Raw genomic sequence first — 21,529 nt, forward strand, 5'->3', positions numbered from 1 at the left:
ACGTTCTATGGTAATATGTTTGTATTTCACTCAAAGGCAAGATTATGTTTTACATGTATAAAGCACAAAATGCAAGATCTTTTGTAAACTTTTACGAATCTTAGAACATTTGCGATCCTCTGTGTGTTGCACTATTCCAGACTTTTCAAATCTTTGTTAGGTCAGTTTTGATCAAATATGCCAGAGCGGGGTCACAAATCTGAACCAGAAATGAACCATACATGGGCTAGTGGCGCAATGGATAACGCGTCTGACTACGGATCAGAAGATTCTAGGTTCGACTCCTGGCTAGCTCGCCTTTTTTTTTAACGTGACACTGGTCATTAGAATACATGATTCAACTGGCTATGCTGTTGAATACAATTCCAAAAATGTGTATAAAATGTAGACTGTAGATGAATTTCTCCACTGTAACCTACACTGTGAAGCAGCTGTGATCGTATAGTGGTTAGTACTCTGCGTTGTGGCCGCAGCAACCCCGGTTCGAATCCGGGTCACGGCAGCACCACACTAGCCTTTCTGAGTTTAAGTTAAACTCAAAGGCAAGAATATGTTTTACATGTATAAAACACACAATGCAAGATCTTTTGTAAACTTTTACAAGTCTTACAACATTTGCAATCCTCTGTTCGTTACACTATTCCAGACTGTTCAAATCTTTGTTAGGCCAGTTTTAATCAAATATGCCAGAGCAAGTTCACAAATCTGAGCCAGAAACTGAACTTACATGGGCTAGTGGCGCAATGGATAACGCGTCTGACTACGGATCAGAAGATTCTAGGTTCGACTCCTGGCTAGCTCGACTGCAATTTTAACGTGTCACTGGACTACTTCACGTTATTTATGTTGGTCGCTTTATTTATTTTGGCTCCTGCTGTGATGAAAAGATTGAAAAGTGTTTGTCTTTTGGACACATGTGACTCAACTTTATGTTACAGTAACCGCGATACTGCATTTACATGAACCATGACGAAACACAACTCCAGTCTTCGTGTCAGACGCAGCCTCGTCTCCTGAAACTACACACAACAACCTTCGGTTTGTCGATTAAAAATGAACCTGATCGACGAAATTTGACTAATCATGCCCATCCCTAGTCCAGGCAGTGGGTTATTTTGCCCAAACTCCACAGTCTCATTTTTATTTTGATTTAACTTCAGGACGTTTGTCATTGGGTTTTGGGTTTGCCGTATCTGCTCTCGTTGCTTAAAGTCCTTGCACTTGACAACAAGGACGTCTTTGGGGTTAAAAATGTCACCGCTTTCTAAAGCTATTATTTACTTAACACCGATAAACAGACTTTGCTCGAGTATTTTTTTAAAAACGAAGGAATTACAGAGACAGACCCTCCACCTTAGAAGATACATGCACCTTCAAAAGATTTACACCTCGATTTTTTCATTTTGCTTTGACTTTTTTTGCTCTGGTATCTGTACTTTAACTTAAAAGCTGCACTGTGTAACTTTTTCGTCGGGGTTCGTCAGTGGTTGTTTCATAAAGTGTGACATTAAACAGCTCTACTTTACATTTATTCAATCACAGGTGGTTTTAAAGCTCAAAAATACCTCGAAAAACAGACACTCCACAGATCTGACGTGTAACTTGGTCTGGTTTGGTCTCCGTGAAGATAGAAAGGTTTTACTGTGAAACGTTCCAGACAAAGCAAAGAGAGCTCCGTGGCGAAAAGCGTTTGACAAAGCCTTGCTCGGCAGAAGGTCTTTTATAATCACATCTGTTCATCTCTTTGTTCTTCACATCGTCGGCGTTGGGTTTTCAGAGCCGATCGTTTCCTGTCAACATCCGCGGCCCCGTCTGATCACTTCACTTCAAACTGACTTTCTGACCACCTGGTTCCAGGAATTCTAACTGTGTGAAGTTTTTCGAGGTATTTTTGAGCTTTAAAACACCTGTAGCTGAATAAACGCAAGGCAGAGATGTTTAATCCCACGCTTTGGAACATTCAACGCAAAGAAATAACATCAACATGAAGACAATCAAGTAGAGAAGTTACACAGTGCACCTTCAAGTAGATTTTTTTATGTGATACTTTTGAGGTTTTTTTTGCTCTGGTATCTCTACTTTTACTTAAATGTTTTTCTGGTGGAGTCTGTTAATCTGTGTATCATTCGTTCATTTGTTTTTCAAAATAAAACCAAAAATAAGAAAATTAAAAAACAACTACTTTCTTCATTATTTGTCTCCAAAACCAAAGTAAAAAAAAAAAAAAAAAACACAGATAATGATTTGTTTTTTTCAGTTTTCTATTTTGTATTAAAATGAAAAATGGAAAAAAAAAAAGGATAACGACTGTTTCTGTGACTTAAACTGTGATGCAGAACTGAACCTGGACTAAAACAGGACTAAACCGTTTTCAGTCCTGGTCTGGTCCCAGTCTGAGTCCCAGTCTGAGTCCTAGTCTGGCCCGGGTCTGGTCCCGGTCTCAGTCCTGATCTGGTCCCAGTCCCGGTCTGGTCCCGGTCTGGTCCTGGTCTCAGTCCCGGTCTCAGTCCTGGTCTGGTCCCTGTCTGGTCTCAGTCTCAGTCCTTGTCTGGTCCCTGTCTGGTCTCAGTCTCAGCCCTGGTCTGGTCCCGGTCTCAGTCCCGGTCTCAGTCCTAGTCTCAGTCCCGGTCTGGTCCCGGTCTCAGTCTCACTCTCAGTCCTGGTCCTGTTCCCGGTCTCAGTCCCGGTCTCAGTCCCGGTCTCTCTCCTGATCCTGGTCCCGGTCTCAGTCCTGGTCTCAGTCTCGGTCCGGTTCCGGTCTGGTCCCGGACCTGTTTTAGTCCTGGTTTAGTTCTGATTCTGAACTAAACCAGTCTCAGTCCATTATCCGTTTTTTCCATTGTTCATTTAAACACAAAATCGAAAACTGAAAAAACGAATCAGTGTCTGTTTTTTCATTTTGGTTTTGGAGACAAATAATGAAGGAACCAGCTGTTTTTTCATTTTCTTATTATTTTTGGTTTTAATGTGAAAAATGAATTAACAAATGGCACATGGATAATATGGCCTTAAACCTTTTTTTCTTCATGGAGACCAAAACAGACCAGGTTCCAGGTCAGATCTGTGGAGTAGGGCTCAACCAATATGGAGGAGCCGATATAATATCAGATATATTTAGTGATGTAAAAATTTACTGTAAATCTTCAGTTGATTATAAAACTTAGGTTTGGCTCAACTGGATTTTAAATTGTGTTTGTTTAGGCGACATTTATTGTTATTCTTCTTCTTTACGTCATTTTTAAAGACAGTAGGTTGACCTAATGGCATTTTTGCATCACATTCTAACCTGTAAACAAAGTAAAAACTACCACTATCAGCCTTTAGAGGTAAATGTGTGCGCACGTCACGGTAATTCATTATATGTGTAAATGTCGATCATTCACACTTCTATTCACAGCTCATTTACAGATCAGTGCAGGTCCAGTAACATGTGCAGACACTATAATCACTTTACACGAGGCCAATGTAAGAAAATAGGCTGTTTACGTGGGAGCTACAGCAGCTAAACAACGAGAAACAACCAAACGCTCACACAGGCTCCTCTCAGATCACAAGTCTGCACTAATAAGTGTCATTTTAATCCTGACTCAAAACTATTGTGCGTAAAAATAATAATCCAGCATGTTGACAGCAGCCATGTGTCCTCCGTCTGCGGGACAGTCCTCCCGTCCTCCGTCTGCGGGACCGTCCTCTCTCTTTTCTGCACTCGCACTTTGATCAAAAACAGCAGTAGTTTTGTTTCTGTCCTAAACTGAGTTGAAGTTTACTTTTATGTCTCGTCAGTGTCGTGGTTCAGACACAAGAGCGTTTAAATTACCGCCTCAGTGTTGTGCACATGGATCTATGGCTGCGCAGGGGTGTAAATAAGACTAGGGGTGTCAAATTATCGCGTTAATTGCGATTAATTAATTACAGTCATATTTAGCGCGTTATGTTTTTTAATCGCGTTAATCTCATTTTTAATCTCTAACTTTACTGTTTCTGTATGTGAGTTGCTTTATTATAAAACCTGTTTTTATGTGTTGTTGGGACAACAACAACACACACACAAAAAACACATTTATACATTTTTTTATTTTGGTAATTCCACTCATTGCCGGAAACCCACACAAAACGCGCACAGTAAGAGCGACGTAAACATCATGTTAACGTTGGCGGCGTCAGTCGCACAATGGACGAGGTCGAAGAGCCAGTAGAACAGAGCAGCAGTGCACAGGTAAAAACACATTCGTGTCTTGGAAATTATTCTCCCAACGTGAAATATAAAAGAAAATAACAAATATAATATCACCTACAACTTAAATGTCACTGGTGAAAACAACCTGCATAGACTCATGATGTCTGCACTACTGTCCTATACACAACACACACACACACACACACACACACACACACACACACACACAAACACACACACACACACACACACACACACACACACACACAACACACACACACACACACACACACACAAACAAACACAAACACACACCTTCATCATCGTCATTAACCTGAGAACGCGCGGACCACGTTTCCTTCCGTAGTTACTGCGCGGACACCGACGTGCTGCCGTGAGCCGCGTGTGGATCGTGTTTTCTCGCGTACGCTAACACCAAGACTAAAACCAGGACTAATCCAGTCCAGGACTAAACCAGGACTAAACCAGGTCTAAACCAGGTCTAAACCAGGTCTAAACCAGGACTAAACCAGAACTAAAACAAACTAAAACCAGAACTAAAACCAGAACTAAAACAGGTCTAAACCAGGTCTAAACCAGGACTAAACCAGAACTAAAACCAGAACTAAAACCAAACTAAAACCAGGACTAAACCAGGACTAAACAGGACTACAACCAGGAACTAACACCAGGACTAAAAACCAGGATTAATCCATTCCAGGACTAAACTAGGACTAAAGTAGGACTAAACCAGGTCTAAACCAGGACTAAAACCAGGACTAAAACCAGTGATCTCATATATAAAACATTTCTCTATCAATAATATTTTTAATATGGTTAAGGAAAGACTGGACTTTTTATTGTCTTTAAGTAGACAAAAGTTATTATGTTCAGATTTCCTCGTCTTTGCTACTTTACAGCAAACAGTTTCTTATTCATGGAGACTTGGGCTCAACAGCCAATTTGGAGAGATTTGTTAAACAATAAATGACTTTATAAAGTCACTTTTTTTTTAATCTATATCAGTCTTTTGATCTGCCACAATAATGTAATAATGAATTTAAATGAAAATACCTCAAGTTGAAGGCTTTTCTCAGCAATTTTTAGGTGAGATTAAAATGAGATTAATTAGATTAATTAATTACAGATCATAATTAATTAATCTCTCAATTTTTTTAATCGCATGACAGCACTAAATAAGACACAGACAAATGACTCCGCAGATAAATATTGATGCGATGCCACATATTTGGACATTTATCTGTCTGTAAATTGGATTAAATGGACAGAATATAGAGCAGGAGTCTCTAAACTTTTTCCTCTGGTGAGCTCCTTTACAAGACAAAAATGGCAGAGAGCTGCTCATTTTAGAAAAAAAAAATGAGATGATTATAAGAAAGAGGGCGAACCTTTGGGTACAGTTAGACGCCAATGAAACATAAACCACTGTCCACTTATGAGTGCAAAAAGTTAGACTTCCGAATTATACATTTACAATAGTAGTAGGCATGTATTTAACAAAATTTTTGTTATTAAAAAAAAAAAAAAAAAAAAAAGTAAAATAAAAAAGAATTTCCCTCTTTTCCCTATATTTATTTATTTATTTATTCTTATTTTTAATGTGTATTATTTATTTTAATATTATTTATTTATTTATTTATTCAGTTTACTTATGACTTTATTTATTCTTACTTTTTATTTTTTAATTATTTTATTTTTATTAATATATATATATATATATATATATATATATATATATATATATATATATATGTAATATTCATTTATTATTTTTTATTTATTTATTATTTTTTACAATAGAAATTGATATTTCAGTGGAGAAGGGTAATGTGAGGGAGTTTTGGGGAATAAAAAAAATGTCACATTATATTACTACTAATTGTTTTTCTCTGTGCTTTAAGTGCACACAAAAAAATTATTCATCAGCACAGTGGTATAATTTCTAAATCCTTTGGCGAGCTCCTTGGAAAGGGGTGGCGAGCTACTGGTAGGTCCCGCGCTACAGGTAGGAGACTCCTGATTCCTGATACGGAGAGTTTAAGCTTCAAAAAGGGGTATAACGTGCCCACGTGGACTATTGGCCCAGATCGGCAAGATTTAGGCCGACAGCCGATATGTCTTGGCCGGTAATATCAGCCAACCGATATATCGATCGGGCCTTACTGCGGAGAGGCGACCCCACTCACAGTCAGAATGCAGAATGTTTTACTAATAGTCTGGAAGCCAAAGTCTCAAAAATGGGCTGAACCTGACATTGCCTGCCATACTTTTTATTTTTTTTGTTAACTGTGACCCTGAGGACCAATAATTGGAGGGTCTGCTCTTCCGGAAATATCGCAAAAAAAAAAAAAAACTGTGGCCATTTTAGTGTAGGTAACCTTCATTTTGTGATAGAAAATTTTGAAAAATCCTCAGTGGATTGGGTAAGCTGTCTACAAATACATTCCAGATGCAAAGAACAAACGTGGTGACAACATTCAGTGAAAAAAATATTCATAAAACACATTTCTACATGATTTTGAACCAAAAAGGAAACCTTTGACTTCCTAACTCAGGCGATGTCAGGTTCAACCCATTTTCTAGAGCTTTTGAGACTTTGGCTCCCTGACTATAACTAATTCTGAACTATAAAAGCAGTGTGGAATAGCAATGTATCTACGAACAGAAGCATCTGACAGACCCGCCACAATAAAAGTTACACAATGCACCTTTAAGTAAAAAATAAATTGAGTGCTTCTCTCAGCACAAAGCCAAGTCCTCAGTAGAAAGTCTTTTCTAACACATCTGTTCCTCTCTTTGTTCATCACATCAGTGGCGTTGGGTTTCTCGGTGCCAAACGTTTTCCCGTCAACGTCCCCGGCCCGTCTGTGTCTGTGTCTAAACCGGGAGAATATCGGATCACTTCACTTCAGACTTTTCACAGGCTCTTCCCCTCACAGCCATCTTCATTAAATCCGAGCCAGAGCGATTCCAAAATGGCAGCCTGCACCATCGGCGAGCTGCTGGGTGCCATTGTGCGTTTGATTAAAAAGTCTCTCGAAATGGAAAAAACTCCCCTCCCCTCTGACAAAACAAACCTCTGGCGTGGAGAGTGTGGGAACAGCAGGGGGCGCCGTTTGTGTTTTGGTAAATTCCGATAACATCTGCCGTCTATCAGAATGTCTGGGCTGTGCAGAGCGGGATTTGATTTGCAGCCAAAAGAGAAAGAGACGCTTCCAGTGGTAAAACCGGACAGAGGAGGGAGAGCAGCCAAACACTGGGCCTCATTCATGAAGATTTTCTTTTGAAAAACTTCCTAACTTCAACTTCAAGAAGATTCTGAGAAAACTCTGCACCAGATTCACAAAATATTCTTATGCATCCAGACTTTCTTAAGTGACAGTTGCGCCAAATTCACCAACATCCAGATATGAACACCTCCTCATTGACATTTAATTTACATAGAAGACAAGCACAATCAGAGAGCATCCTGGTCACTCATAAGGCGTTGGTGCGGTCAGTTCATCAGCACAGAAGCAGTTTATGAGGAGCCCAGCCCATATTACGTGATCATTATATCCACTGGAGAGGCCCTGCCTCAAGTGGAGGAGTTCAAGTATCTTGGTCTTGGGTCTTGTTCTGGAGTGAGGGGAGGACGGAACGTGAGATTGACAGGTGGACAGGTGCAGCGTCGGCAGTGATGCGGTCACTGTATCGGACCATTGAGTTGAAGAGGGTCGATTTACCGGTCAGTCTTCGTTCCTCCCCTCACCTCTGGTCATGAGCTCTGGGTAATGACCAAAAGGACGAGATCACAGATACAAGCGCTCGAAATGAGTTTCCTCCGCAGGGTGTCTGGGCGCTCCCTTAGAGATAGAGGAGCTCAGAGTAGAGCCGCTGCTCCTCCACATCAAGAGGAGCCAGTTGAAGTGGCTCGGGCATCTGTTCTGATGCCTCCTGGGCGTCTCCCTCAGGAGGTGTTTATGTCCCACCGGGAGGAGGCCCCGAGGAAGACCCAGGACACACTGGGACTATGTCTCTGGACTGGCCTGGGAACACCTCAGGGTCCCACTGGAGGAGCTGGAGGACGTGTCTGGGGTGAAGGAAGTCTGGGAGTCCCTGCTTAGACTGATGCCCCATGACCCGACCCTGGATAAGTGGAAGAAAATGGATGGATATATCCACAATGCAATGTGTGTATCTGTACAGGCCCATGAACATTAGTGTGATGTTGGTCACACATGAGAATGTCTGTGTTTACTAGTGTGGAACCAAAATGTTATGTTTCATAAGTTCCGTGTATCTGTTAGTTCTGTGACTGTAGATCAGTGTGTTGTGTATCACCAGAAAAGCAAGAAATTATTTTTGTTCCAATTAGAATTTTAAACAGCTACACTGAAAGAGAAAGAAACTGTTAATATTTGACTACAGTTTACCAATGCATAGAATTATAAATAGATCATCATTTTTCTGAGATTTTGAGACCACTCCTGTTGCTCGAGCTCACAGGTGTCAAACATACGGCCCGGGGGCCAGATCCGGCCTCTAAGATCTTTAATCTGGCCCTCGGGTGATTTTCTACTAAAATATTTTAATTATATTTTCTATTAAAATCTTGTTAATTTTCTGTGGTGTTTATCACAGCAGCGTCTCCAGCGTCTCTGTACGTGGCCCCTCCCACCAGAGCAGCACAAATGAAGACTTGTCTCTTTCCAAACGCTCTTAAAGGACGATGGTTTTGACTGTTGACCGTGACACCCTCATCAGAAAAATGTCCAACATGAGAAAAGTGGAGCCGAGTGCAGGATTTTACAACAAAAATGGACTTATTCCAAGTTCATGTTAAAACATTGTGTTGAAATTGTATTTTTCTTAAAGTTTCAGGTTGTTCATAATTTTATAATATTTAGTAAAAGAAAAAGTTCATCAATTAAAAAAGATTTCTGTAATAGATTTGTGTTTCTCTGCACAAATATTTGAACTTTTTGTTATTTTTGGGGTTTATATGACATGAGTTTTCTGATCCGGACACTTTGGGATCAAAGTCGGTTGAATACGACCCCCGGACCAAAATGAGTTTAACTCTCCCGTTGCTCGAGCTCGATCCTTTGCGGAGTTATGACAAAAGTGCATATTTGACCTTGGTTACCTTGACCTTCAAGTGACCTTGACCGGTTTGAACCTGTAACATCCAGTGTGCCTGGTTATGTTTGTGCCAACTTGTGTGATGATTGGGTGAATATTTTAGGTCACAGATGATTCAGAAATTGCCAAAATTGCCAACTCCTTTATAATGGCGTGACCTTTCAATTGACCCGTGTGACCTCAGATGACCTCGGAATCGTCACCAAACTTTTTTTGCGGCATCGGGCACGGGGGCTTGACCCACGTACCAAATTTGGTGACGATCGGTCCATAAATGGCGGAATTATGGCGGGTGGACAGACACACACAGCAATAAAAACATATAAGTTTAATACCAAAGCGAAAGCATCTCCATGGTAGCAGAAACCCAACCAGAAAAGTTACGCAGTGCACTTTTAAAGAGGAATTGTCAGGAAGCAACACATTATCATTTTAATTAAATCTAATCTGAAGGACAAAACATTAAATAGTGAAGAAAAAATCTGTTGTTTTCGAAAGAACAGACACAAAAACGAGACAAACTAATAAACTAAACATATGATTCAGTTTATTTTAACGGGGACGATGAACAAACACCTTAATCTCATAAAAGAAAGAAATGTTTTACTCCAGATTTCGTTTCCATCTGCCGTCCCCGGGCGAGACAACAAACAATACACCCAACGACAAAGACCCATCCAAACACGTCCAAGTCTCCGTCCGTTTACACTCAAACCTCCAAACTCTCCCAGTCTTTCAATTAAAAATGTCTTCGAGTGTCCAAAAAAGTGCAATATAAGTCAGATTTATTATTATTATTATTATTATTATTAAAAACATCACACTCCACTTTTCTGCATTTAAAATGACTCAAATACAAGTTAGATAAAACTATATAAGACGACATTTACAATTTTCTGCAAACACATACAAATCTGAAGAATGGGAACTGTGCAATGACTGAAGTGTGCAATATTTTGGACTGTGCAATAACAGGAGCTGTGCAATGAGTGGAGTGTGCAATAATGGGACCTTCAATGAGTGGTGTGTGCAATATTTTGGACTGTGCAATAATGGAAACTGCAATGAGTGGAGCGTGCAATAATGGACTGAGCAATAATGGAGACTGTGCAATGATGGAAGTGTGTAATAATGGGAACTGTGCAATGAATGGAGCGTGCAATAATGAGAACTGTGCAGTGGGTGCAGTGTGCAATAATGGAGACTGTGCAATGAATGGAATGTGCAATAATGGGAAATGTGCAATGAATGGAATGTTCAATAATGGAACGGTGCATTATTTTACTGTGCAATAATGGAAACTGTACAATATTTTAGACTGTGCAATAATGGAAACTGCAATATTTTGGACTGTGCAATAACAGAAACTCTGCAATGAGTGGAGTGTGCAATAATGGGAACTGTGCAATAATGGGAACTACAGTCTACTACAAGCAGGTGTGTTTACATTCATGTTGTGTCATATTTGTTCATTAACTCGCTCTGTATCAATCAAATAAATAAATAAATAAATAAATAAAAATAAATTACTCAAGTACATTGAAGGGATCTAAGAAAGTCAAAGTAGTAAAGTAATGTTGTTAAGTACACATTTAGTTGTCTGTACTTTACTCAAGTAGTAAGTAAAGTGAAAAGGCTGAAAATAAAAATAAAAACTGTTCATCTGTTGAGCAAAATTCATCACAAATCTGTAATCAAAATCACAACATTTGAAGCTTTAGTCGAAGCTTTATCGAAATCTGCACAAAATACTTTTACTTTTTAAACAGTTACTTGAATACTTTTAGTTAAAGGTGCTCTGTGTAACTTGTCTGGTGGAGGATCCTTCACCTGCTTATCTCCAGGGAAATGTTTTTGCTTTTCTAGAATGTTCCACAGTTACATTAAACCTAAACCTGTCAATCACAAGGGTTACACGCAGTTTACAGCACTACACTACATTACAGGTCAGATCTGTGGAGAGGCGCCTCTATTCACAGAAGAAATTATTGTATTTTTGAGCGACAGAAACACCCGTAATGAATAAACACTAGATGGATACTGTATGTTTAATGTCATACTGCAACGTCCACCTGAAAAGTTACGCAGTGCACCTTTATGTCGATATTTTGTGATACTTTTACTTGAGTATTTTAAGTAGCAAAAGCTCAGGTATCTGCACTTTTACTTAATAAAATTGGGCACTTCTCCCACCTCTGGTCAAGCAGAAGTAAAATTATGCTGCTATAAAAAGTAGAATTGTTTTAAAAAGTTACTCGAGTACTTGCCGCCTGTGCAGATGCCCCTTAAGACGGCGGAGAGGCATTAGAGCGTGTTTGTGCCGCTCCAGATGGGCACAGGTCGTTAGGCTCTGGCACTGGTCTGGAGTCGGAGCCGAGGTTTAATGACGAGAGGAGAGGGGGAGTGGAGTGGGCCGAGACAGAGGAGCGAAAACGACAGGAACCGCTGAAGCCTCGGGTGAAAAATGTGTTATTTTTACAGTTAAATCTCCATCCGACCGACCTGGAAGAACGGAGCGCGACACCGACTGCCCACCACAAGGTCCAAGAAGGAAGAAAAAAACTCCCATTAATACCAATTTTTCCACAGACTTCTTAAACCGTACATATTAAAAAGATGAACTGTGTCACTTTTTCGTTGGGTTTTGGTTTGTTCTGATACAATCTGTGTGTCGTTTGGTCATTTGTTTTTCCAAAATAAAACCAAAAATAAGAAAATGAAAAAAATAAATGAAAAATGTTCTTCATTATTTGTCTCCAAAACCAAAACTTTTTTTTTTTTTTTTTCAGTTTTTGATTTTATGTTTAAATGAAAAATGGAAAAAATGGATAACGACCAGGACTAAACCAGGACTAAACCATTTTCAGGTCTGGTCGGTCCCAGTCTCAGTCCTGGTCTCTGTTCTGGTCTCAGTCCTGGTCTCAGTCTTGGCCTGGTCCCAGTCTCAGTTCTGGTCTGGTCCCAGTCTCAGTTCTGGTCTCAGTCCTGGTCTCAGTCCTGGTCTCAGTTCTGGTCTGGTCCCAGACTTAGTCCTGGTCTCAGTCCTGGTCTTGTCCCTGTCTAAGTCCTGGTCTGGTCTCGGTCTCAGTCCTGGTCTCGTCCCTGTCTAAGTCCTGGTCTGGTCTCGGTCTCAGTCCTGGTCTCAGTCCTGGTCTCAGTCCTGGTCTCTGTCCTGGTCTCAGTCCTGGTCTCTGTCCTGGTCTCTGTCCTGGTCTCAGTCCTGGTCTCTGTCCTGGTCTCTGTCCTGGTCTCTGTCCTGGTCTCTGTCCTGGTCTCTGTCCTGGTCTCTGTCCTGTCTCTGTCCTGGTCTCTGTCTTGGTCTCTGTCTGGTCTCTGTCCTTGGTCTCTGTCCTGGTCTCTGTCCTGGTCTCTGTCCTGGTCTCAGTCCTGGTCTCAGTCCTGGTCTCTGTCTTGGTCTCAGTCCTGGTCTCAGTCCTGGTCTCAGTTCCAAGGTTCTTGCAGACTGTCTCGTGTTTTCTGATTCTGACTTAGTCGCTGGAGAGAAATGAAACTGAGCAGAGGCAGTAGGTGGGACGAGCCTGACTAGTTTTTAGGTACAGGAGGAGTTACAGTGACTTTTGTAACCCTTACACCTCCTGTGTCTCTTTAATATGTTTGTCATAACAAATGCCAAACTGTAAAGCAATAACATCTCCATGGAGAAAAGAATTTAATGGATCCTCTACAAGAAAAGCGCTTAAAGTTTTTTGTGCATGTTATAATGTTGTTACCGTGGACTAAGTTGCCGGGATCCCTGACCCTGACCGCTGCATAGTTCACATTGCACCCGACCCCTATGAAACCCTCTGCAGGTGCTGAGCCCACAGGAGGGCGGGCCCACGTCGTCCCTTCGGGCTGGGATGCGGCTGGGATGAAGATCAGCTCCTCCAAATCCGAGGTCGTGGTTCTCGACCGGAAAAATGCGTCTTGTCGTCTCCTGGCGGGTGGAGAGTCTCTGCCTCAAGTGGAGGAGTTCAAGTATCTCGGGGTCTTGTTCTGGAGTGAGGGGAGGATGGAGCGTGAGATTGACAGGTGGATCGGTGCAGCTTCAGCAGTGATGCGGTCGCTGTATCGGACCGTTGTGGTGAAGAGGAGCTGAGCCGAAAGGCGAAGCTCTCGATTTACCGGTCAGTCTTCATTCCTACCCTCACCTCTGGTCATGAGCTCTGGGTAGTGACCGAAAGGATACAAGCGGGCGAAATGAGTTTCCTCCGCAGGGTGGCTGGGCGCTCCCTTAGAGATAGAGTGAGGAGCTCAGTCACACGGGAGGAGCTCGGAGTAGAGCCGCTGCTCCTCCACGTTGAGAGGAGCCAGTTGAGGCTCGGGCATCTCCCTCGGGAGGTGTTCTGGGCATGTCCCACTGGGAGGAGGCCCCGGGGAAGACCCAGGACACGCTGGAGGGACTATGTTTCTCGGCTGGCCTGGGAACACCTCAGGGTTCCCCCAGAAGAGCTGGAGGACGTGTGCGTGGAAAGGGAAGTCTGGGAGTCCCTGCTTAGGCTGCTGCCTCTGCGACCCGGCCCCGGATAAGCGGAAGAAAATGGAATGGAATAATGTTGTTACCTCCTTAACACAAACCTGGATTTGTGTTTTCTTTCACTGACACATGTTTGAGTAACTCTATTATTAGTCTGTCTACATCGTGATGTCACAAAGTGGTAGTTTTTCCAAGTGAACAGCTCCAGTTTACCTTTTGTTTGGCAGAAATTGAAAATTCCAGGGCTGAAATTATCTAAATTATTCTTGTGAAGTTGTGTGGAGTTTAAAAACACAGTCGAGCATTTTCAGTTTGAGAAAAGAAATCAGTCTAAATGTGCAGAGTTTTTGTGTTAAACATGTGAACAAAACAAAACAAAACCACATCTCCAGGTCTGTTTGTGATGAAGAAACATCATTATAACAAATGAGAAAACTGTGTACTATGAGCTTTCTAAAAACTAACATTGACGTCCTGCTGGGAGCTAATCAGATCTGTGGGAACTAATGACCACAAGACCTTTTCATGTGCTTCAAGCTCTGAAACCCGCCCTCCGCTGTTAGAGCAATTTAAATAGGAGAAAAGGTCCTCATTATAATCAGGAAGAAGCACTTTTCCTGGAACTCTGAAAATAATGGTATTTAAATTCTGTTTCTGAAACCAAATGTTAACGTCCGAGCAATGGACATAATCCCTGTTTAACCTCAGCTGAGCCTTTAAAGAGGAGATATTACGCAAAAATCGACCTTTTTTTGGAAGATGTCTACCATGTCACAACTTTGTTCTCTCATCAAAAACATCCCTGTGCAGGATATTTCGTATATGACGTCACATTTATGCTCCGGTTCTATTTAATCTTTCTGGTGGACGAGTAGTTGTCTGAGTTTTCTGTTCGGTTTCACTGGTGTGTTGATATTTTTCTCATCGCCCTCTGCACTTTTTCTGTTATGCCCCAGATGTACAGCGAAGTTCCCAAGCCTGTGCTCTTTTTTTCCATTTTATTTTAGTTTTTACCTCTGCCAAGGAGGTTATGTTTTTGCCGGTGTTTGTCTGTTTGTTTGTCTGTTTGTTTGTTTTTTGTTTGTTTGTTTGTTTGTCTGTTAGCAACTTAACTCAAAAAGTTATGGACCGATTTTGATGAAATTTTCAGGATTTGTTGGAAATGTGAAAAGGAAGAACTGATTTCATTTTGGGGGTGATCCGGAAGAAATCCTGGATTCTGGATCACTTTGAAATTTTAGTTAACATTGTGGTAAATGGGGCCAAAAATTTTGTTTCTCAATATCTCGGTTAATTATTGACCAAACCCCATGAAATTTGACTCAGGGATGGACAATGGGATCCTCTTTCATATTCCAAAGGCTGATCCAGATCTGATCCACAAGACTGATTTTATCACAATTTATATAAAATATGGGGGTAGTCCTTGGCGGAGGTCTGCGCTCTCTGACTGCTTTTCTAGTTCTGGTTCTGTTTCTCTTTCTCTCTAACCTGTTGTTTTCCTTAGTTTATTCTGGATACTGGTGTTGCCTCAGAGTGTTGTGAATGTGTCTGTCTTCTTCCTGTTTGTCTTGTTCATCTGTTTTAATGTTGGTTCTGTCAAACAATGTTCTTACCACCGAGAGTTTGTGGCTGTGGGATGTTCAGATGTCCATAAGAGATACTGGTCAGTGTGAGTTGGTTTTCTGTGTATTTTTATTTTGATGCCGTCTTCCCTGTGTGTAATGTTCATGTCCAGGAAATGTTTTGTATTGTTTCTTCTTCGTGTGTGACTTGGATGTTTCCAGTGACGTCTATTATATTTTTCCTTTGTATTCAAGTATGTGGATGTGGAAAAAAGTATAACCAGTGTTGGGAAGTTTACTTTTAAAATGTAATCCCCTACAGATTACAGATTACACACCCCAAAATGTAGTTTGTAACAGAATCCATTAAGTTACTTAAGGTGAGTAATGTAATCTGATTACTTTGGATTACTTGATTTGCTGTAGAGAAACAAAGACGAGGAAATCTTCACATAAGAAGTTTTGTCTGATAAAAGAAAATAAAAAGTCCAGACTTTATTGAACCAAATTAAAAATATTATTGATAGAAGAAGAAGAAACACGTCCACACAGCAGGATTTAGTCCTGGTAAATCCTGGTTGAGACCTGGTTTTAGTCCTGGTGTAGTCCTGGTTTTAGACCTGGTTTAGTTCTGGTTTTAGACCTGCTTTAGACCTGGTTTAGACCTGGTTTAGATCTAGTTTAGACCTGGTTTTAGACCTGGTTTAGTCCTGGTTTAGACCTGGTTTTAGACTTGGTTTTAGACCTGGTTTTAGACCTGGTTTAGTCCTGGTTTAGACCTGGTTTTAGTCCTGGTTTTAGACCTGGTTTTAGTCCTGGTTTTAGACCTGGTTTTAGTCCTGGTTTAGTCCTGGTTTTAGACCTGGTTTTAGTCCTGGTTTAGTCCTGGTTTTAGTCCTGGTTTAGTGTCCGGCAATGAGTGGAATTACCAAAAAAAAACAAAAAAAAAACAAAGAGGTGGGTTTAGCTCAAAATGTGAAAACAGTAAAATCCCTCTGTGTAATCCATTTATTTCAACAAAGTAACTGTAATCCAATTACCACTCACTGAAACAGTAACTGTAACTGAATACAGTTACTCATCATTTGTACTCTGATTACTCTGGTACATGTAATCTGTTACTCCCCAACACTGTGTATAACGTATTAAACATATTAAAACATCACTTTCAAAAGTATAAAAAAGAACATGGTGATGTCAATACTGCCTGTTCTGTGTCTTTTCTGGTGGAGGGTCCACTACCTGCTGGTCTCCATGGAGATTTTTTATTGCTTTTCGTGGAGACAAGCAGTTGACGAACCCTCCACTTGAAATGTTACGCAGTGCACCTTTAATCCTGTGTGTCTGTCTATGTAGAAAACGTTTCACTTCTTGCACTTTGACAGTTTTGAGAGAGTTGAGCTCCAGTTCGAGATTCTGTTCCATTTTTGTTGTTTCTTACACACAACTGTGAAGAGTTTAAAGCCATAACAAGACGACGTTCTTTCAGACTTATGCAAATTAGCCTCTTTATTTCCATCTAAATAAGATATTAGAGTACACCATTTCATTTATTCATTCGGGGCAGTTGCAGTGAGATTCAGATTCTGTTTTATGGGGGAGAAATGGCCCGTGTTTATAGTTCGAGGGGAAATTCAGAGCAGAGCGATCTACAGAGACAATAATAATAATAATAATGACTACGCTTTGAACGTATAGAGCACTTTTCAAGATCCCCGGAGCACTTTACAATGCACTCACTCCTTTCACTCACCCCGTTTGAGTCACTGAAAGCTCCTCGTTCTGCCGGCGCCACCGCCACTCGCTCTCACACAAACCGCCGTCAGAACAGGCTCAGGGGGTTAAATGTGTTGCCGTGGTGATGGTACACAACAGTCGTAAGCGGTGGATTTTTTAAAATGTATGTTTACTAAAGGACGTCACAATCGCATTAGACGACTTTCTTATTCACTTATGTGCTTGTATGTTTGTACATACATTGAATTTATTTTCAGATATTTAAGACCTAGTAATGTATTATTTAAATTATATTCATTTGTTTTGTTTTTTTTGGCCTCTTAGGTCAGTTTTTTTTTCTTTTCATGGACTGATTCAACTCCACCTTCACTGCAATCCTCAACTCAACTAAAAAACATTGATGGCGAGCTTTACCCCAAACTTGGATTTAAAATAACTTGGATTAAAATACCCATTATAGGGACTAGACCAGGGGTGGGCAAACTATGACCCGAGGGCCATATGCGGCCCTTTAAACCTTTTAATCCGGCCCGCCGAACTTGAATAAATTACAATAATAAACCTTGTTGATGTTTTATTTTTCCTGTAGTTCCGGCGTTTCCCAGTAGATGGCGCACTATATATACACTTTGAGGTGCGGCATATTATGTTGCTCGCAATGCTTTATGGGAAAGTGTTCTTTCAGACTAGCTAATGACAGGAGTTATTTTCGGGCGGTGTATTCAGACCATGAGTGAGTTAGAAGTGTTCAAGACATAAGGCTGCACTGTTTCCATTTTGAGTGAGTTACAAGTAAAGTGTAAAGACTTGTAGACGCTGTGTTACAAATCTTAATGCATGGAACGTCGTAGGGGTCTGGTCTTAAGGGTTTGCTTTTGCTGCATGGGTAACTGTTTACGCGCGTAACCTCGGGGGTTCTGTTTCTCAGTTAGATCTAAGTGTGCAGGATTCACTTTTCATGCATTCTGAAACTTACGCATCCAAAAGTTGCAGCGTGTAGTGCAGAATACGTTCTACATGAGCGTAAATACGAGTGCAGTGGTGCCGGGCTCTTAACACGTCATGTCCTGTCTCCTGTCCGGCCCCTCAGTCAAATTTTTGAACCTTATGTGGCCCCCGAGCCAAAAGGTTTGCCCACCCCTGCACTAGACCCAATACATGCAATAACTGGACTATTTTGTTTTTGTTGTTGTTGTGTTCTGTTAAAACTATTTCAATATACTTCACCTAAAACTTTACATTTCTGTCTCAGGTCTTTTCATTCACACTCAGGCTCCTAAAAGAACCAGTCTTTTGATGCAGCTTTTGTGGCTGTAGTCTGCCCCTAGCCCTAAAAATTTGTGTTACACAAGCCAAGATGTGCTGCTTTGAGTGTTTTAGCAGAAGTGCCAGTTTTCAACACCTGTACATAGAAAAAAATATAAAATACATGCATACAAAATCAGACAAAATGCATTAGTTACACACAGATAAGAAATATACAGTCAGTGAGAGCATTTTTTGCAATATTTTCTTTTTGCTTTTTAGTCTGAGTTATAGAAGACATAAACAAGCACAATCAGAGACGGCAACCTGGTCCCATGAGGCATCGTGGGGTCAGTTCATCAGCACAGAAGCAGCCCAGCCCATATTACATGATCATTATATCCACAATGCAATGTGTGTCACACATGAGAATGCTTCTTTACTTTTTCTGAGATTTTGAGACCGCTCCTGTTGCTCGAGCTCGATCCTTCTCCGAGTTGTGACCAAAAACACATATTTGACCTTGGTTACCTTGACCTTGAAGTGACCTTGACCGGTTTGAACCTGTAACATCCAGTGTGCCCCGGTTATGTGTGTGCAAACTTGTGTGACAAATGGGTGAATATTTTTGGCCGCAGATGGTTCAGAAATTGCCAAATCCTTTATAATGGCGTGACCTTTCAATTGACCCGTGTGACCTCAAATGACCTCAGATCGTCACCAAACTTTTTTTGCGGCATCGAGCACGAGGGCTTGACCCACGTACCAAATGTGGTGACAAACGGTCCATAAATGGCAGAATTATTGCGGGTGGACACAGACTCACAGACACACAGACTGAATACAAAACCTGGTCAAACCTTCAGGGACCAGGTACAAAGAAAAACAATCGAAAAACTAAAACCCCGTGCCCACCCTGCTCGCCACACATGAAAGAAAAAAGGGAGGATGCTGCTTCACACAAGCATTTTGTAGTTCAATAGTTCACATAGATACTCAGGTCAGTTGAGGAGATGTTCACATAATCTAAGTAAGGCTGCCAAATTCTGACAAAGGTGTTAAAAACCTTTCTGAGGCTATAAGTGATCTTTTCCAAAGGCACAAAGCTCTTCATTTCTGAGTTCCATCTTATTCTGGGTCGAGGGGGAATCAGACTTCTATGTAACTGTAATGAATTTTCTTGCCATTGCCAATGATATTTCCAAAAAATGTATTTGGTGTTTATTTAATGGTTCAATTCATTGACAGCATTTTTGATTGGAAACATATGATAATTTAAATTCACTTTTAAATTAGTTACAATTTGTTTCCAATTTTAAATCAGCTGGTTGCAGTTCCACAGTCTTATGATGTGTTTGTTTATTTGAAACCAAGCAAAGATTCTGAGACAGAATCCAAGATCACTGCGGCCAGTGTCGCTTTAAGTATGAACTGTTTTCATTGTGTTTGGAGCTTTGGTGTTTAAATTACAGTTTCAGTCACTCGTTTCACTGCAGTACTTTAGTGCGTCTCTATTACTGCAGTAAGTAAGTCTTTATTTTTTTCGTACTTTTTCACAGACGTATGTCACAAAGACACTTTACAGAGCATTTACAGATTCATTATTCTTCCTCTTCAGACCCAGTGATGGTAAACTTCTATTGTAACCACAGCTGCCCTAAGGGCATAGTGACGAGGCGCGGCTGCCATGTCAATCGGCGTCATCGATCCTCTGACCACCACCGTCACACACACACACACACACGCACGCACGCGCACGCACGCACACGCACACACACACACACACCACTTTCATACTCGGCAATGTGGGTGAAGTGTCTTGCCTAAGGACACAATGACAGTTTTATAACTGGTGCCTCCTGTGGCTCCTGATTTCCCCAGTGTCTCCATCCAAGTATTAACCAGGTCCGGCCCTGCTGAGCTCCTGAGATCTGACGGGATCAGACTTTGACAAACCGATATGACCACAGTAACTTAGTGTGTGTGTATTACTGCAGTAACAAAAAAAAACCAACAACAAAAAAACAGAACTAAACTATAAACTGAACTAAAGTAAACTAAGTCAGACACACACTCGTACAAACAAAGTGACTGACGCAAAAGAGACAAAAGACACACAGAAAACACAAAATGACAGACTGGACACAAAGGCCTGCAGTCCTGAACAGGTGCAAACTAACTCCTTAAAACCCCTCACTCTCTCCTCGGAGTCACATTGACCAAAGATTTTTTTTCCTTCCTGCTCTCTTGGGGCGGGTCAATCAGACCCAAAACATTTATTTTCTTGCCGGGCGAGAATTTATTTGAAAATAAATTTTTGGGTCTAATTGACCCGCCCCAAGAGAGTCGGAAGGAAAAAAAAAAAGTCTTTGGGTCAATGTGACCTCGAGGAGAGTGTGAGGGTTTGAAATATGGGCGGCTTCAGGTGAGGCAGGATTGGCCACGTGTAGAGAAAGAGTTTTATTTGGTTAAAATGCATTATGCTGCTTAAATAAAGTTAGTAAATATGAAGTTGCGGTGCACTGTGGGAAATTTCAATTGTAGGAGTCGAGCTCAGAGGAAGTAAGGACTTTGGGGGAATTGGAGCAGCACTTGGCAGAACTCTAATGATGTGGATCTGTCCGTGGTTCAGAAGCCGAAGATCTTGACAACTGGGAAACACCCTCGGTCACTAAAGTCAGCTTCATCCACAGGCTTCCTTAATTAAGATTTTACCAAAATAGCAGATCATCACAAGCTTAGAGTTTGTTTTTTTGGCACCATATCCCCCAGACCTAATGGGTCAAAGGGGTTGAGCGACTGACCTTTGGGTTTGTGTAGGAGGCACTCGCCAGATAATTGATCCAAGTCTGATTTAAACCTTTTTGTTCTAAATGCAAACCCAGAAACTACAATATAATGAACATTCCAACAATACAGATACATGTAGAACACCCCCGGCGTGATGTCCCTGCAAAGTATCAGCAGGTTTCTTTGACCTGCTGGAGACTGAGATAAGAGTTCTACCAGGTTTCGGGGCAAAGACTTGAATCTGAAGTTGAATTTGTTCGCTTAGTGCACTTGTATTTCTCTGTGATATAAATACAGTGACACAAACGCGGGGACAGCTCAACAAACTCCACTCACAACGGTCCGGGGAATCTAACCCGCGCCCCGCTGCGAGACAGGAGCTCTAACCACGCT

The 21,529-nt window shown here is 41.1% G+C and overlaps 3 non-coding genes across 3 annotated transcripts; all 3 read left to right on the forward strand.

Moving 5' to 3' along the window:
• Window positions 1–223: 223 nt before the first annotated feature.
• On the forward strand, window positions 224–296 carry trnar-acg (transfer RNA arginine (anticodon ACG)). Its single transcript has one exon. It is a non-coding gene; the product is annotated as a tRNA-Arg (tRNA).
• A 134-nt stretch (window positions 297–430) lies between these two features.
• trnah-gug (transfer RNA histidin (anticodon GUG)) lies at window positions 431–502 on the forward strand. Its single transcript has one exon. It is a non-coding gene; the product is annotated as a tRNA-His (tRNA).
• A 227-nt stretch (window positions 503–729) lies between these two features.
• On the forward strand, window positions 730–802 carry trnar-acg (transfer RNA arginine (anticodon ACG)). Its single transcript has one exon. It is a non-coding gene; the product is annotated as a tRNA-Arg (tRNA).
• The last annotated feature ends 20,727 nt before the right edge of the window (window positions 803–21,529 follow it).

The sequence above is a fragment of the Boleophthalmus pectinirostris genome, unplaced genomic scaffold, assembly GCF_026225935.1.
Source record: "Boleophthalmus pectinirostris isolate CB_2022bp ecotype Guang Dong unplaced genomic scaffold, ASM2622593v1 HiC_scaffold_8, whole genome shotgun sequence".
Lineage (NCBI taxonomy): Eukaryota > Metazoa > Chordata > Actinopteri > Gobiiformes > Gobiidae > Boleophthalmus > Boleophthalmus pectinirostris.